Raw genomic sequence first — 11018 nt, 5'->3', positions numbered from 1 at the left:
AGAGTACCAAATCTTCAGATCCCAATCCAATGGAACCATTTCCTGCCACTTAATATTACTCGACACTTCCCCATTCTAGTCAGAGCTCAAAGTTGTAGAAGCAGGGAACTAAAACCTTTATCCGCCGTGGGAGCTGCCCCTCTGTCCAAAGCTGTCTACGGCCTCACGGTGGTACACTGCTTTGCTTGGAAATATGGGAGACTGAACCGATGGCCTTGCGGGTGCTAAACAAACGTTCTACCACTGAGCTTCATCCCCAGGGCTAGCATGCTATATTGACGGCTGGGTCATAGTCTATACTGTGTTGTATATATCGGGATATCCTTTTCAATGCCTCCCACCCCAACTCCTAAAACCTGACAGCAGCACAAAATCTCCATTCTTCCCTTCCCAGGCCAGCTGCTTCTGGGTGATCAGCACAGGGGAATAGTGAGTTATGTGCATATATCATATATTTTCCTGCTGCTAGTCTTTTGCTGTGAAAATGTTGTTTTTTTTGGAAGGGGGTTGTTTGTTTGGTTTTATTTATTTATTTATTTACTATATGTATTGCTGTGCTGGTTTCCAAAAAGTCAGTGGAGAGGGCACAAGCTTTTCTGAGAGGACAGAGAAGAAGCAGAAGACAGGAGGGCAAATGCTACCCAGGATGCACGTTTATTCTAGCTGCCTCCTCCATGCTGGAAGGGGTCCAGTGTCACCAGTTTACCAACAGAGGGACAGCTGTTGGTGGTATGGTGGCATATTGGTGGTAAGAGAAGCCAGTCTTGGTCTGTGCTGTTGGGAAGCTTTATAGTTAGGGATGACAGCGTGTAAGTCCCTCAGGGCTCGTTACTGTTGTTTGGTCCATATAGAGCCTCTACTCTACTGGGGAAGGAGACTGATGGAATCCACATGGTTCTGCCCACTTGATTTGGTTAGTGGTGTTACTTTGGACACAGGATCTTAGCGAGACAGTGTCGAACACTTAAATCCCAATATCTAGGAGGTGGCGCCGGAAGATCAGTTCAATGCAAATCTGGCTACATAGCAAATACAAGGCCTGTCTGGCTACATGAGAGAACACACACACACACACACACACACACACACACACACACACAGTTGTGTTTTACCACAAAAGAGAAAGAACCAGGATTTGTTCTGCAGAGGCGAGGTGGAATGGGGTGCCTCTGTGGGCCCCTGCTGAGGCATCCCTTCCCCCTGAGGTACCAGTCACATGACAGGTATACTATGGAATAGAGTTTATTCAGGAATTGAGGAGGGAGTAGAGATAGAGAAAGGCAGAGGGGGACAGGGGAGGGGCTGAACAGGAACACATGGGGGGGAGATTGAAGAGAGAGGGAGAAGAGGCAGAGAGCGTAGGACAGTAAGAGAATGCTAGAGTGAGGAGGGGGCAAACAACCCATTTTAGAGTAAGTCAGGCATACCGGTCTGTTACCAGGTAACTGTGGGGCAGAGCCTAGAAGGAATACACACACACACACACACACACACACACACACACACGCATGCACGCATGTACACACATGTGCTCCATGTCTGTGTGAATGTGTGTAGGCTGGAGAGATGTCTAAATGGTTTAAGAGCACTGGCTACCCTTGCAAAAGACCCAGGTTCATTTCTCAGCACCCACAAGGTGCCTCACAACATCTCTAACTCCAGTCTAGGAGATCCAGTGTCATTTTTCGGGTCTCCAAGGGCAATGCATACACATGGTTCACAGGCATACATGTAGGGAAACATTTATAAATTTAAAATTCTAATTCCAGGTCAACCTGGCTACAGGAGACCCTGCAGACAGACAGAGGGACTGACTGAGGGACAGTGGGTAAGTCTGTAATCTCAGTACTAGGAAGGTGGTAGGAAGATTAAGAGGTCAAGGCCTGTTACCTGGGATCCCCTCTCAATAAATAAATACAAAGATATGTAAAATGGCCAAAGCTCGGGGAGTTGGCTCAGCAGGTGACTGACTGTGCTTCCAAAATGCACCAGAGTTGGATCTCTGGGACAGACTTCATAGGAGAGGACCAGCTCCTGAAAGAAGTCTCAAAAACTAACAAAACAAAACAAAAAGCCAGGCCCGGTGGCCAGTTCCTTTAATCCCAGTACTTGGGAAGCAGAGAAAGACATTGAATCTCCATAGTAGTGACTTCCAGGCCGGCCAGTCAGTCTCAAAGACAAAGATATCCTCTGACCTCAGAGGGATTGTAGGGGAGCACACACATACACAAAGACATGTAATAAACATTCCAGAACAGCACTTAAAAAGCGGAGGCCAGAGAGATGGCTCAGTGTCTAAAAACATTTACTGCCCTTGCAGAGAATCTGAGTTCCCAGCACCCATGTTGGGCAATTCAACCTCCTGTAACTCCAGGGGATCTGAAGCCCTTTTCTGACTTCTTCAGACAGCTATAAGCAAATGGCGAGCGCGGAGACACAAACACACACACACACACACACACACACACACACACACACACACACACACACACACACACACACCGGCGCGCGAGGATAATTTTTTTTTTTTTATTTTAAGTTCCGAGGGAAAAAAAAAGAAAAAAATACATTCTCCCGCAGCTCACTCCCAGGTGTCCTCATCTCACTTTAGAATTCAAACGACCGCTCAATTTTTCATCCTTAAAGCTCTCATTTTCTCCAGACCCCAGTCCAGTCCCTCGCCTAATATGGTCACTTTCAGCCTCCAGCTACTAGTCTTAATTAAGCCCATTTCTACCAGCTCTGAAGTCCACAACCGGCTCCAGCACCCGGCCGGCCATTCCATGGCTCAGAAAACATCTCTTGCTGATAGTCCTTGAGTCTTTCTTGATTCCTGTCGGCGATGTTCATATACAAGACAAAGAGTTAAAAAAATCTATTCCTCCATCTTTATTTCAACTTTTTTTGCTGTTTAATCTACCGGGCTTTTAAAGAAAGGTTCCTAAAGAAACAATGAGACTTTCATCAGAACACAGCAATCGTTCCGGACGTAAACTGAAATATACAGTCAGGGATTTGTTTCACAATCCCGGGGAAGGGAGCGGTGGGGGTGGGCGGGAGGTGGACAAAACCAGATTGTCAGGAGCGGACTGTTTATCTAGGAGATGTGCAGGGGGGTGGTGGGGTGGTGGGGTGGTGGTGGCGCATTAGGACCGTGACTTTGGTTCATGTTCGAAATTCTTCCTAATCCAAGTCAACAGAAAGCCGCAGATGAACCACTGTTCTGTCGCAACCCTCCCCGCCGACAGGAACTCTTTGTATCGGACTATAAGGTTTCGGTACAAAAGGAACAATTTAGAGAGGGCATGCTGTTCTTTTGGAGTGCGACCCGAGCGCTAAACCTTTCTAAGTCCCAAGTAGGGACAGAGAGTTGCCCAGCAGCCGGCGGCAGGCTGGGGGCAGGCGGCCTGGCCACCTTGCTGGGAACCTAGGGGTTAGAACGCAGCTCCTGACGCTAGAGCTCCGCCCTCATCTAGCCCGGCACGTGCAGCCCCGGGGCTCTCGCTGCCGGTCCTCCCAACCCCCACCCGGGGCACGTGACCAGCGTCCCTGGAGGGAGCGAGTGCGCTCAATGGCTCATATCAGAGCTGCGGCGCGCACGCCAGGTTCGAGCTGAGCTCTCTGACTTGGGTGCGCCGCAGGGGGACCTAGACAGTTGTGAGAGGTCAGGGTGAGAGATGGTTGCCCACTCACCCACCCCTGGCAAGCCAGGAAGGGCGAGTCTGGGTCCCCCAGCGCTACCCTGGCAGGACCGGCGCTTGCCCAGGTATTTGGGTGTGGCTAGACCTAGCCCGCGCCCCGGGGTGATGGCCCTCCTCTGCGGAAGTAGCCCGAGCCACTGCCTTTGTGTTTGTCACCCCTGTATAGATAAAAATTCCTGGGTCCTAGTTTACCTTTGTGTCTTTTCTTGATGGTCAGATACTCTCTCTCCCTTACTACTTCTAACAAGCTGCTCCTACACTCGAGTGCTGCACTGCCCTATGGCTCCCGCCTTGGGCGGGGTAAAAGCCCTTAGAGTACACACACACACACACACACACACACACACACACACACACACACGAACACACAAAAGTATTTTTTCTTTTTCATTTAAAACTCGGTGCGTTACTGAACGTAGTGGCTCAAGCCTTTATAATCCCAGCGCTTACTGAGGCAGGAGGATTGCCTAGAGTTCGAGGCCAGCCTGGGTTTCATTAATGAGTTCCGGACCAACATGGTTAAGAATAAGACTCAGCCGAACCAAACGAAAAAGAAAACAAAAACCCACCAACAAAGACGCGGACCCAGCCACCGGGAGTCTACGTTCCCTTTATGCGCCGCCTCCAGCAATGGCGTCTGTGTCCCGACTCAGGCCAAACCACTAGCCGGACACAGGTATAGGTATTGGCTCCAACTGCAAAAGCACCGGGAGCTTAAGTGAGCTGGCTTGGGGTGGGGCTGTTCCAGGCTCTGAACCCCTAACCTCTCACCCAGTTGCAGATCAGGGTCCTGGACGCAAAAACATGGGGTACTCAAGCGAAGATGAGGATGGCTGTTGCAGCACCCCCGGGCGCATGGGGCGGGGCGGTTGAGTCATTCCTCCCGCCAAACCCAGGCTCCAGAGTTCCCCTCCTCCCAACCCTTACAACCCCCAGCTTCAGTGATTAGCTTTATGGGACGCCCGGGCTGATGCCCCTCAACTTGTAACCTCCAGAAGCTTGGGTTTCCTGTTCCGTGTAATGGGAGTGGCACTTTTAAATAGAGCCTTGGGCTTGGCACCTGCAATGCTTCAGCAGAAAAAATCCTAGTCCTTGGGCTGCCTGCTTCTGAAGGAAATGAACAAAACAGGCACAGTGAGCATGCTGTAATAGACGTCGACATAGTTTCAAGCCATTCAATCTAGACGGTTAATTCTTTTTTTTTTTTCCCCACGTAATTGAGACTTCTGGTACCACACCTGCCTGAGTTGACCTCCCTGGGAGCAGTAGTCACGACACTACTCAAGTGGGTGCTGGAAGATGCCAAAAACCAGCCTGTCCAGGCCCCTTGTGGGTCAGAGTCCAGAAAATCATTTTCTCCCTCTCCCATTCTCCCTTTCCCCTCCCTCTCTCCCTCCCCCTCCCTCTCTCCTCTCTCCTTCCCTCCCTTTCTCTCCCCTCCCCCTCCAGGACAGGGTTTCTCTGAACATTGCTTGCTGTCCTAGAACTCACTCACTCTGTAGAACAGGCTGGCCTTGAACTCACAGAGATCCACCTGCCTCTGCATCCTGAGTGTGCAGGAATGTGACAGCACTGCCTGACTAGAACCTCCTTACAAGTAAATTTTAATTATTTATTTGTTTTAGGTATGTTCACGGGTGTGGGATCATGTAGATCTCGTAGCGATCAGAAGACAATATATGAGAATGAATTCACCCCTTTCACAAGTGGAAATCAGGGATTGAATTTAATTCTTCAGGCTTAGAGACAAATGCCTTTACCCTCTGAGCCATCTGGCAGGCCCAGACCCCATGATCTCTAGCCACTTCTCTGTACGAAGTTTTGTTCCCTAACTTCACTGTGGCACCAAAGATCAAACCTAGAGCCCTCATTCATGCTTACAGAATTGTTGTTTTTTGAGACAGGGTATGACTGTGTAGACCTGGCCTGCCTGGAAGTCACCATGGAGCCCTCAGATTCACAGGGATCTGTCTGCCTCTCTGTCTCAGGTGCTGAGGTTAAAGGCCTGTGCCACCACACCAGGTTTCTTGATAAAGTGTAAAGACAGATCACATAAAGCAAAGCAAAACAAACAAACAAAAGAACAGATCACCTGTAACCAGCCTGCAGGGAACTATGACAGGGGAATTTCAACCTTAGGTTGCCAAGACTCCATGGCAAGACCCTGCCTCAAGGATCAATAAGTAAGGCAGACATGGGGGTTCATGTATCCTGTTTCTTGTAATCCTGTCTCTTAGAAGGCAGAGGAAAGAGATCTATGCAAATCAGAGGCAGTTCTAGGACAATCATGTCTACCTAAGAAGACGATCTCAATAAATAACTTGAGTGATTTAAATAGTATTAAAGGCTTCACAGGTTCTGTCCATGACTCCCACCACCCTCCTCCCCCAGCTATACAGAGGGAAGAAGACTTTCTGTCCAGTCAGTGAATGTATGGTGGAAATTTTGTTGTCTGCTCCTGAAGGCTCCCCACACACAAAGCCAAAGAAACAAACAACTTTCAGTAAGAGGACAGACTGGAGGATAAAACTAACTCCAGGCTGATTATGGCATTGACAACAGGTTTGTAAACCTGCTCTGTTAAGCTCTTAAAATCTACGTGAGGGGTGCTAGAGAGATGGCCCAGCAGTTAAGAGTATGTGCTTCTCTTCCTGAGGACCAGGGTTCGATTCATAGCAACCACATGGCAGCTCACAACTACTTGTAACTGCAGTCCGAGGAGTCTGGTGCCCTCTTTGGGCCTCCAAAGACACCCAGGCACATGGCACAGATACACATGCAGGTAAAACACCCAGGCACATAAAACAAAAAGTATGGCGGGTGAGGGTTAGGGCTGTGGCCCAGTGCATACATCACGGGCAAGGACAGGATTTGGACCCCAGAGCCTAAGTAAAAGTGGACTTTGCAACACAGGTCTGCAGTTCTGGTGTTCCCAAGGCGAGGTCAGAGAATCCCTCCAAGCTCCAGGACCAGCCAGCCTGGGTCCTCTGTTAAGGATGAGACTTTGTTTCAAACAGGGTAGAAGTTGACCTTTGAAACACACACACACGCACACACTCGCACATGCATGCACGTGCACATACATTCATGAATATAAAAAGAAATGGTGGTGGGCCAGTGTCCTCATATTTCCAACACTCTTCACACAGAAGTCTGGGCTGACATTCTAGCAGTTGATGGCCCATCAACTTAGCCATGCTCCAATTCCTGCTCTTCACCACCCGTGAGTAACCTCAGGTACTTTTAGGGATCACTATTTGTCCCCAGATCAGCACTCTTCTGATTCCCTGCATATACAAATTCCATCTTTAAAAATAACTTAGTAGAAGTACTGGAGAGATGGCTCGGCGGTTAAGAGCACTGACTGCGGGGTTGGGGATTTAGCTCAGTAGTAGAGCGCTTGCCTAGCAAGTGCAAGGCCCTGGGTTCGGTCCCCAGCTCCGAAAAAAAAAAAAAAAGAAAAAAGAAAAAAAAAAAAAAAAAAAAAGAGCACTGACTGCTTTTCCAGGAATCCTGAGTTCAAGTCCCAGCAGCCACATGGCGGTCCACAACAATCTGTACTGGGATCTGATGCCATCCTCTGGTGTGTCTGAAGAGAACAACAGTGAGTACACATACATAAAATAAATAAATAAAACTTAAAACAAACAAACAAACAAAACCCACAGAAAACAAAACAAAAAACGTAATAGAGCCAGCGATGGCGAATACCTTTGATCCCAGCATTTGAGAGGCAGAGACACGCAGATCTCTGAGTTCAAGTCCAGCCTGGTCTACAGAGTGAGTTCCAGCACAGCCAGGGCTACACAGAGAAACCCTGTTTCAAAGAAAACAACAACAAAAAGTGTGGAGGTGGCTGGGGAAATGGCTCCTTTGATAAGGCAGCATTTGTTCAAGCTTGAAAAGGTTGGATCCCCAACCACAGCCCAGAGGCAAGAAGATTCTGTCATTCACTGGTCAGGTAATATGGCTGAATAGGTGAGCGACTCTGTCTCAAAAAACAAGGTGGAGAGCTATAGAGAATGATAGCTCATGTCAAAGTCTGGCCCTCACCAAGTGGCCCTGGGCCACAATGGAGTCTTTTTTTTTTTTTTCTTAGTGCCAACTTGGGCTTCAAATATGCAGCAACAACTCCCAGCAAATGGGAGGCTGAGGCAGGAGGATAATGAATTTGTGAGAATCTGTTCTAAGGACAAAAAAAAAAAAAAAAAAAGTGGGGGGGATGGGCAGCAGTTACTGATCAAGGCACTGAGAATAAGTAACAGTTGATCAACACCTCCGACCCTGCCGCCACTACCTCAGCTAAGGCTGCATCCTGGAAGAGGAGAAAAGTGTAGGACCCAGAGGATGGAGAGGAGTGTAGTGAAAAGCTCTCTTTTGGACATGACATGGTAGTTGAACTCACGAACTCACCCTTGCACGGTTACCCGTATAAGAGCAAACCATCCAAGGCCGGGAGGAGTGACACACGCCTTCATCTTAGCACTTGGGGGCAGAGACAGGCGGATCTCTGTGATTTTGATGCCAGCCTGGTCTACAAAGCAAGGCCAGGACAGCCGGGGCTCAGTTACACGGAGAAACCCGGTCCCAAAAGACCAAAACCCAAAACAAACAAACAAAAATTGAGCCATGGAGATCAGTCAGCATTCTAGTTGGCAGTGGTAACTGAGCTCAGTGGGTTCAGTTTGAGAGGAGGAGCCTGAGAGATGCTTCGTTAGTGAAAGACACTCGCTGCTTCTTCAGGAGACCTGAGTTCTGTTCTCAGCACTCAAGGCGTGGCTCTGTAACTGACCCCTTCCCCAGCCTCTCCAGGCAAGGAGCATGCACATGATGCACGTAGATTCCTGCAAACAAAACCCTTACACCAAGAAAGGTCTGTGCACCAGGCTGACCTCAGATTGACAGAAAGTTGCCTGCCTCTGCCTCCTGAGTGCTGGGATTAAAGGCGTGTGTCACCACTGCCTGGCTAAATCAATCTTTTTGAAAGTCGGGGGTGGGTGTTGGATAAACTGAAGAGGCAGGGGCAGGAAGATCATGAATGGAGAGTTCAGGCTGGCCTAGGTTTCATCTTTGTCAAGCATGGTACCACACAAGCAAACAGATTTCAGTTAAGTTTGAGGAGAGCCTGTTTTACATGAGACCCTGGAGAGAGAGAAAGAGAGAGAGAGAGAGAGAGAGAGAGAGAGAGAGAGAGAGAGAGGAGACAGAGAGAAGAGACAGAGAGACAGAGAGAGACAGAGACAGACACAGAGACAAACACAGAGACAGAGACACAGAGAGAGAGAATATGAGAATTCTGGGGCTGGAGAAATGGCTTAACAGTTAAATGCACTGACTGCTCTTTCAGAGTTCAATTCCCAGCAACCCTGTGGTGGCTCACAACCATGTGTAATGGGATTGATGCCCTCTTCTGGTGTGTCTGAAGACAGCAGCAGTGTACTCATAAAGTAATAAATAAAAATTAAAAAATATTAAAAATAATTGTAAGGACATTTTCTTGCATTTCTTTGGAAATATTTTTTTAAAAAGTTCTGCCTTTTGGTGATTTGATAAATTACACACACATAATTCCAGTTACTTCGGAGGCTGAGGCAGGAGAGTTGCTGAGAGTTTGAGGTCACCCCAAAGGTAGCACAGAACCTGGGCTACAGAACAAGACCCCTTTTCCAAGAAAACATTTCCGTCCCTCACAACCTTTGTGTGGTTTCAGAGGCCAGGCTCCAGGAGCCCTAACAAGCTGGGCTTAGTCACCTGTCCTCAGCAGACCAATTCAAAAGAGAAAGCTGATTCATTCTATGAGGCCACTCTGGGAGGCAGATTAAAGAGATTCTCGGCCACCTGATACAGGGTATGGATTTGTACAGAAGGCAACAGGTCTGAAGAACTAAGCAGTCCTGGTCAAGGTGTGGTCCCACCCATTGCCGACCCGTTCTTGTCTCAGCTCTAGCTTCTACTCTAAACTGCCTAGCAAGTGTCAGAACTGTGTTAAGTCCCTTCCTGGGGGACAGGTTCCTGTAGTTGGCCCCAGGCTTCGTCCTTGCCCTTCTCTGGGGAAATTCCAATCCCCCGGGGCCTACCGCTTTAACAATCTAATAGCCAGAGTGTCTCTTTAGAATATCTTCGTTCCTGCCAAGAAGGTTACAGTCTCGGGCTGTGAATTTTTGGTTTCATGGAGCCCAGGTCAGCGTGGAAATAATTGTACAGCTGAGGATGATCTCCACCTCCTTATCCTGGTGCCTCCATCTGCTAAGTGCTGCGATTGTAGGCCCAGGTCTTTAGAATGTTCCACAAAGCTTCCAGGCCTCTCTGTTGTGTGGGGACCTCTCTGGATCTTTGCATCAAACCTTCCTCAATGGTGATTTGACATGGTCTAACCTTTACCACAGGCCAGGAATAAGCTAGAGCTGCCCATTTATAAGCACGCCGAACACCCACAGTCTCATTTGAGTTTAGAGACTTGTGAAGACAGAGACTGTCGGCGCTGGGATTTGAACTGAGGGATGTTGCCTTGCTCTACTGAGGCTTGAATGAAGGATAAAGGATGTGGGGCTGTTCCTGGCTTACTGGTTTGCAGGGCCCAGCAGCACCTGATAAAACCCACCCCCGCTTTTCCCTTACAAAATGGCTTAAAAGGGAATTTGAGGAGACCTGTCAGGGGCACTGTTACCATGGCAACGCTGATCCTGCTGTGGGCACATACATGGGTCCTGAGAGGCTGGACAACCAGAATTGGTTGCAGGTGAAGTGGCTGCACAAGTTGGGGTTCCAGGGAGCTGAATGAGACCTTGCACAGGTGCCTATTCCGGCTGAGTCAGGAGACAACGCACGCAGAACAACACTTATCACAGAGCAGCCCCTCCCCCATACTCACAGCACCTTCGTGACACCAAGGAATCTGCCCACCTATTAAACAAGACCCATGAGACAAATAAGGCATTTCCACCATAAGGTATTTCCCCTCAAAAAAAAAAAAAAAAACACATCAGGCCAGCAGGACGGCTCAGGCGTTACTCAGGGCACCAAATCTGATCCAATACACTTACATACATGCAGGAAAAATGGGCGTACAAATAAGATGAGTTGGTTGAGTACTTGGTGGCATGGAGTCCTAAAGTCCATTCCTCCACACAAACCAAGCACGGGGGCTCACACCTGTGGTCTCAGCACCAAGGAGGTCGCGTTAATCCCACCAGTGAAGAGTAAGACCACTACCACAATTTTATTGTTGAGCCAAATCTGAGGTAAGATTTATTAAATACTGGCCAGGAAGATGGATTCTGGCAGATCCATACCTAAGATTCCAAGAGCATGGCCGCA

This window comes from Rattus norvegicus, chromosome 7 (assembly GCF_036323735.1).
Source record: "Rattus norvegicus strain BN/NHsdMcwi chromosome 7, GRCr8, whole genome shotgun sequence".
NCBI classification, from domain to species: Eukaryota; Metazoa; Chordata; class Mammalia; order Rodentia; family Muridae; genus Rattus; species Rattus norvegicus.
Note: the sequence above shows the minus strand (reverse complement) of the source record.